The sequence below is a fragment of the Mustela nivalis genome (assembly GCF_964662115.1).
Source record: "Mustela nivalis genome assembly, chromosome: 13".
Lineage (NCBI taxonomy): Eukaryota > Metazoa > Chordata > Mammalia > Carnivora > Mustelidae > Mustela > Mustela nivalis.
The window spans coordinates 63861618-63870182 of NC_139032.1; positions in this window are offsets into that span (position 1 = coordinate 63861618).

Below are 8565 nucleotides of genomic sequence, written 5' to 3' on the forward strand. Positions count from 1 at the left end.
AGGGAGGAAAAAAGAAAGAAAGAAAGAAATCCCTGACATACCATGAGGCCTAGCATGAAATTCCCTTGAATACAACTGAAAGTGAAAATCTGAAATTGATTTCTTATGGTATTGTTCTTGGTAGATTTTGTTTTTTCCTGTTTGTATTTTGGTTTTTTGTTTTTAACCTTAATATCTTGGTCTGAGCTTCCTCCGAGTTGCTTGAAGAATCAGAATGGACCTAATACACCTGAGAGATATGCTTGCTGTTGTCAGATATGTCACTAGGGGAGGGGAGGATGCATTTACCTTTAAAAATTGAACTAGCTTGGGGCTCTTGGGTGGCTCAGTCTTTTAAGCATCTGACTCTTGTATGAAGTCACAATCTCAGGGTTGGGAGATTGAGCCCCGTATCAGGCTAGGTGTAGAACCTGCTTAAGATATTCTCTTTTTCCTTCTTCTTCTGCCCATCCACTAAAAAAAACAAAAACTAAAACAAACAAAAAAACAAACAAACACCAAAACAAACAAAACTTAAACTAGCTTTATCATTCCTAGGCTGTTTACCCTGGAACACTTGTCATCATATAGAAAATAAACATAGATTTTCTATGTCAATCTTGGGGTGAGTGAACAATTAGAGATTAACAGGAATATTTGTTATTCAGATTTAACCTTCATTCTGAAATAGTTTAAACAATGAGTATAACTTAAACAGGTCTTAATAACATACTAAGTTCTTCCACATCTTACCTCAACTCATTTTCTTAATGAACAAGTGAAGTAGGTATCATTACCATCATTCCTATTTTATGAAAGAGGAGAGGTTCAGAGATAGGTACATTGCTCAAGGTCAAACAGTTGAGTTCTCCAAGAAAGGATTCAAATCCAGATCTTCACTGTTTATTTCTTAGACACCAAATATCCAAATGCAATTGCTTAAAGCAGAAAATGTCCACTGTGACTTTTTTGTAACTCATTATTAGTTCTTGTAAAAGAAGAAGAAATCATTGACTATTCCAAATCCCTTAATACTCAAACTATGGAAAGAGCCAAGATGCCCTTCAACAGACAAATGGACAAAGAAGGTATGGTCCATATATACAATGGAGTATGATCTCTCCATCAGAAAGGATGAATACCAAACTTTTGTAGCAATGTGGACAGGACTGGAGGAGATTATGCTGAGTGAAATAAGTCAAGCAGAGAGAGTCAATTATCATATGATTTCACTTACTGCTGGAACATAAGGAATAACATGGAGGACATTAGGAGAAGGAAAGCAAAAGTGGGGGAAATTGGAGGGGGAGATGAAACATGAGATACTGTGGACTCTGAGAAAAAACTTTAGGGTTTTAGAGGGGAGGGGGTAGGGGGATAGGTGAGACTGCCTGGTGGGTATTAAGGAGGGCACATATTGCATGGAGCACTGAGTGTGGTGCATAAACAATGAATCTTGGAACACTGAAAAAATTAAATTAAATTAAAAAAAAACAAACTAAAAAAAAATCCCTTAATAGCAAATTACAAATCAGTAATTTTTAAGAAAAAGCCCAATTTATGCCAAGTAATTATGTTGATATCAATTTGTATTTTGTGACTTATTTTATAAGCCATTTCATCCTTATGAATCTGGAAAGCCTAAGAAGAATATTTATGAAAATATGTATCTGTGCAGAATCAAAAGAATGGTCCAGCCCCTGGATAACTGCTGGATTCAATTCTGCAGAACTGTTACTGGTAGTAGACTGACCTTTAATTCACAGTTCTCAAATATAGGATCCCAAAATAGGAATATGAATATAAAAAATAACTTTTAAGGCAATAACAAAAACTAAGATTCTTGAGGAATGTAGTACAGGAATATGAGGGAAAGCTCCTCTAAGGAAGACAGAGCAGATTGGAGAAAGAGCTTATTTAGGCTTCACCTCTTGAAACAGATCCAATCTGAGAAGTTAAGAAAGAACTTTGCACTTCTCCTTCTATCTGTCTCCTAAACTAGAGGACCAGCAACTATACCAGTGAAATGGGAAACTTACCAGTTGTTCTGATATAGATGCTTCCCATGAGATGGTTAAGATACCCTACCTCACTTTTGTGTATTCAGAAAAAAATAACTTGATAAATATAAGAAGTGAACTTTAATTGCAGTAAATGCTCTAAAAGGAATTTTTAAAGAATTCTTTCAGTTCAGAATAAGTAACAATGAAACAGTAGGGATAGAGTATTTCGTATGAACAGAACAAAGATGCATCAGAAGATAGAAGAAACTGCTGGAAAATTTGACCGTGGAGTGCAAATTATGCATCAATGTGCCCTCTAGTTGAGGACAAACCTAATTAGCAGATTATTTGTTTATCTGAGATACAGGGTTAAGAGCAACCAATTTACTGTCAAGTCTGGATAGAATATACCTGGTTGGATGATAAATAAAGAGATAGAAACAAAACTAAACAATAGAGGGCTGTAGTAAATTAATACAAAACAAGGGGAAGGGATATTATTCTGAAGGGTCAAGGATAAATTTGTTCAAGAAAGTAATTAGCTGTAGGATTCAGAAAAATGTTTCATAAAACCTGACTTCTTTATCAGAAAGGAAGAAGCAGGGCGCCTGGGTGGCTCAGTGGGTTAAGCTGCTGCCTTCGGCTCAGGTCATGATCTCAGGGTCCTGGGATCAAGTCCCGCATCAGGCTCTCTGCTCAGCAGGAGCCTGCTTCCTCCTCTCTCTCTCTCTCTGCCTGCCTCTCTGCCTACTCGTGATCTCTCTCTGTCAAATAAATAAATAAAATATTAAAAAAAAAAAAGAAAGCAAGAAGCAAAATCCTTAAGAGACAGAGTACTATAAGAAAGCTATAAAGAAACTATAAGCTATAAAGAAATCACAAACTAAACACAAAAGAAAACAGAACAAAATGTAAAGGAATATGGATAATACAACAAAGATTTGGAGGCAACAAAAATGCAATAATGGCACTAAAAATATCCTCTGGTAATGGTGGACCAGATTACTTGGATTGATTTCCTTACCGAAAACAACTAGGAAAGCTGGACAAAACATAAACAATATTTCTTTGAAGGCACTAGAGAGCTACTAACATAGAAGACATTTGCAAGAAACAAGATGCAGGAAAAGAAACAAATCTTACATATGACACTGCTTTTCTCTTCAAGAAAGCTGCTGATTCTGAATGTGTCAACCTAGAGGTTGAGAAATTAGTCAGAATTTATGGCTGACTAAACAGGGCCAGTGGTGTGACAAATGAAGTTGAGTCCACCAAAGTAGGGAAGCTATAGTTCACATACTTGGCTTTCAGGAGGAACCATGAAAGGCTATGAACTAGGAGTAAGAATACAGCAGAGGGAGGAAGAGAGCAGCCATCTATATTGTGGTTCAGCAAACTTCTTTTCAGGGCCAGATGATAAATATTTTAGACTCTTTCAGGCCATACAGTCTCTGTTGTAACTATTTAACTCTGCTGTTGTGGCATGAGAACAGATACAGACAATAAGTAAATGCATGGGCATGACTGTGTATTCCAGTAAAATTGTATTCACAAAAACTGGCCTAGAATCCTGTTCTTCATTAGCATCTGGGATTAGTGAGTAGATACTGGTCATGATGCCAGGGCCAAACAGGCAATCAGAGCGATAGACACTGGCTTCCTGAATGGGAGGGAAAGACAAGGTGGGATTCAGAAAATCTCTGTTGCAGTTTGGGATTACTCTGTGTAGTAGACAGAATAATGCTCCGTGCAAAGGTGTCACAGTTCTAATCCCTGGAATCTGGGAATGTGTTAGCTTACATGGCAAAGGGGAATTAAGGTTGTGATGGAATTAAGGTTGCTAACCAGCTGATCTGAAGATAAGTAGAGTATCTTGAATTACTCAGGACAGCCCAGTGTAATCACAAGGGTCTTTAAAAGTGGAAGCAGACAGGCAGGAGAGTCAGAGTGAGAGAAGGGGATGTGACTATGGAAGCAGAAATCTATAATTATGATATAAGAAAGATTTGATGGGTCCTTTTGGCTTTGAAGCTCGTAGATAGCCATGAGATAAGGAAGAAGGCAGCTTCTAGAAGTGGAAGATGCAAGAAAATGGATTTTCCCTTAGGTCTTCCAGACAGGAATATAGCCTTGATTTTACCCATTGAGACCAATTTTGGACTTCTGACCTTTAGGCTTATAAAAGAATAAATTTGTGTTGTTTTAAGTCACTGATTTTATGGAAATTAGTAACCGCAGCAATAGGAAATGAATACACTCCTTGTACCTGGGAGTGGGGCTGACAGAGCATGGGGGTGAAGCACCCCTATGCACCAGGAGATTCAGTGCAGAGTTAGAGAATGAGGCTGAGGCTAGCCAATCGCTTTCTTTGTAGTTGAGCTATGCAAACTAACGAGGTATCAGTTCTCTAAGCTCCATACTCTGGGAATTAAGATCAGGAACAATTACCCAGCTATTCATAATCCTTCATGATTTAATGTTTCTTTAAAATGAGCAAGTCCATAATTAACTCAGTTATTTATTTATCCAGCCCTTTTATTTCCATCCCTGCTGTTTGTTTGATTAGAGCACAACTGATGAGATTGTGACTTAGAAAATTCACAAATGAATATTGCTTTTTATGAAAAAAGACCTTTCTCTGCATGACCTGAAGCTAAATAAGTCTCATTACATATAAATTCATAAAAGACAATAGTGGTAGGATTTTATCTTTGTGGGTACAAAATGGTGACATGAAGGACAAGAGGGAGAAAGATGAAGGTTAACCCATAAAGTTCTAATTTAAAAAATAGGATATAAACATGGGATGTCTTAGCTTTTGATCAAGACTTAAAGGTAGAAGATAGCATGTTCCAAAGTGAGTGGTTTTATAGAGCTAAACAACTCACACATATTGAGACTAGACAAGGGTAAGTTTATTGGAGACCAGAAAGGATTTTGTGAAAATGTCTTCATATAGAGCTACATTCTCTAATGCCTAACCCATTCAAGGAGTGTGGGCAGCATGGGAGGAATGTACTTCCTTTGCCTCAGTTCCAGTGAAGGGGGGAAGATTTCTCTCCTAGCATTTGGCAGACAGTTGATTGATGGCTGATTCATGCCTGAGAGTACCGAAGAGGGAGATGCTATCTGAAGCTGCTCATGGAAGCAGAGGAAGCTGCATCTGGAGAGCGGTGCATTTCCTTCCAACAGTGGGCCAAAGGTACCTCGGTCCTGAGGAACAAGCATGGAATTCATGTCCATCATAAGAATGTTGGCCTGGGGTCACTTAAAAAGACATTCTGATCATTCTGCTCTGACAGAGGGTAATTACAGTGGAGAAGTTGATGGTGAACCATGGAGTACAAAAAATGAAGAATATTTGTGATGGCCTGCTAAAGGAGAACCCCCACATGGCCAAGAAATGTGTGGTCAGGAAAATGCAGCAGGAAATAATCAATAGAGCAGAAAAGGACCCCAAGAGTTGGAGTCATTTTTAAACATCTGCCAGGTCCTAGACAGGATTGTATCAGCAGTTAATAAGACCTTAACTACCTTCTTCTCACCCTGTCCCCAGACTGCTTCTTTTTCCTCTCCCTGCTCTGAACTCAGAAGGCCAGGAAAAGGAGTAGTGGCTGCTCCTTAAGTCTTCTGAGAGAGTCTTCAGAGGGACAGTCAGCCCTATATGGTTCCTTGTCTGAGTAATGTAAAGGTGAGAGGCTATGTCTATTGGTCTGAAACAGGAGAAGGAGAGGGAGAAGATAAAAGGCTGGGATGAAGATGGAATTATGTATTTGAAGGTCATGGGACATAGCTGAATGCATGGGACTGTGCAAAATTCCCCAGGGAAACTTCTCCCTACCCGCCAAAATAGGAATATGGAGAATGAATCTGTGAGAAACACCATCAGTTAAGCGGTGGGAAGTAGAGTAGGAGTTTGTTTTAAAAACTAAGAACAGCTCTTCATCTAGCTCTTCTTTTGGTCAAAGGCCCCCATTTATGAGATGTTTTCCATCAGGGCTTCAGTCTGTGATGTAAAAGGTCATGAGTAAAAGGTCACCTAGGAATTAAATCCATAAGCTTGATGTTACCAGTCTGTAGAAGTAATGAATGGAGCCATTTAGCCAGAGATGTAAAAGGGAATAGAACTACTATGGAATGAACTTGGGGTTATTTATTAGTCCTTTGAATCACACTCTTATTTGCTTTTATATATGAATAATAATACTGCCAGTAGTGTCTTCTAGAATGCAACTAAATGATAATAACTTTAGTAGCAATAACTGCGATTTACTGAGCTACACTCTTCCAGGCCCTGACTTATATTGCACAATATTGTTAATCTTCCCTGGAACAAAGACGGGAAATTGTATTGACCAAGGACACGAATTAGGTCATGATAGAGAATTCTTATTTCCCATGCATAGCATCAGTGAATGGTTTGTTCCAGTCTATTAATTATTTAAATAGTTATTATCTATGTTTGTCCTTCTTGCTTGAAATGAAAACTGCTGATCTAAGCTTATCTGCGTAACATCTTGTAGCAATACAGAGAGTGTGTGTAGCATCTTTTTTTAGCAGAGAAAAAAGAGAAGGAGGAATTTCACTATGAGCCAGTCAGCATTCCAGTCATTTTTACAGACATTATCTCATTTCATTATGACAACAAACTTGTGAAATAGGTAGTTTACCTTCCCTTTATAAATGAAAAGTCCAGGTCACTAAGTTAATAAGCAGCTGAGTTCAGGTTATAGTCCCAGTGTCTGATTCCAGAGCCTAGAAGGTAGAATTAGGCCCTTATTCTTTCCATAATATCATTCAGAAAGTTATTTTATGTCATATTTAATTCTGTTTCTCTACATGCCCTTGAAGTAGGCAAAAATGAAATGATACGATGCTGATTTTACAGACTGAACATTTGTAGAACTGAGCGTAAGAACCAGACTAGGTAATCTAATGAGTCAATGTGTTTTATGCTGGAGAGCCTGCTATTTTCAACTATGATTGCCTTGTGATGGTAAGCTGAAAAAAAATGCCCTCCCCCTAAAAAAAAAATAGATTCTAATTCTAAATTAGATAAATAAATAATTCTAATTCTAAAAAAGGTTCTAATTTTCAGAACCTTTGAATATCACCTTATTGGGCAGATTGACTATTACCTCATGTGGCAAAAGATATAATTAAGTGAAGGACATTGACAGACAAGAGTTTATCCTGGATCACCTGGGCCCTGAATACAATCACAAATATTATTTTTTAAAAAAATATATTGATTTATCTTAGAGAAAGTGCATGTAGGTGTGCACATGAGCAGGGGTAAGGGGGTGGGGAGGGGAAGGAGCAGAGGGAGAGGAAAAAAAGCAGGAGAGAAGCAGACTCCCCACTAAGTGTGGACCTCTACAGGCTCAATCCCATGACCCCAAGATCATGACCTGAGCTAAAATCGAGCTGGATTTTTAACTGACTGAGCCACCCAGGCAAACTGAGTCATATACAGTTTTACAAAAGAGAGGCAGAGGGAGATTTGAGACAGAATGTAGAAGAGACTTATGCACAGAGAAGGTGATATGAAGATGGACCAGAGATAGATGCTACTATAAGCTAAGGAATGTCAACAGCATTGGAAGATGAAAGGAATAGATTCTATCCTAGAGCCTAAGGGATTGCAGCCCTGCTCACACTTTGATTTCTGATTTCCAATCTATGGAAATATGAGAGAGTAAATTTCCATTCTCTTAATCCACTGAATTCATGGTAATTTTTTTAAGGCAGCCTTAGGAACCCAATACACACCTGTTATTCACTCTTACTTGGGAGATAATATATTCAGTAAGTAGTTTTCCTAAATCCTTGGACGATGCTGGGAGGAAAAATAGTATTGTGATTATATGTTTCTGAAATCATAAAAATATTGGTTTAAATTCAAACTTTATCACTTATGATCTTGGGTAATATATTCAATGCTTCTCAGTATCATTTTCCTTATTTATAAAATTGGGAGGCTTATAATATCTACAAAGTAGAATGGTTTAAAGAATTAAATGAGATAATGCAATAATAATGTAAAGTACTTAGCACAACACTTGATATAGGAAAAATATTCAGTAAATGCTAAAAATAACAAGAAGAATATGAACCCAAGGGACATTTTTGAAAATATAAAAAGTAAGAAAATTATCTTGATATGTTATACTTGTAAGATAGAGTTACAAGAAAATGCAGAAAAATAAAAATAAAAATAAAAAGGAATGATTCTTCTGAAACCTTATTTAGGTGATTTTGAGTTTTCTAAATTAACATTTACCATGAATATAGATGAAAAAAATAATAAAATGCTAGTAAATTCAATCTGGAAATACTTTTAAGAAGATAATATATCATGAGATTGCGGTACTTATTCCAGTAATGCAAAGTTGGTCTTATATTAAAAATTCAACCAATGTAATATGCCACATGAAAAGAATAAAAGATAAAAAAAGATAAAGATAAATAAAAGATGCCTTAAAATTAGCTTAGTAGATACAAAAGAAAAACTATTTTACCAAATTTAACACTCTACAGGCTAAAATTCTTAGTGAACTAGGAATGGAAGAAATTCTTAAGC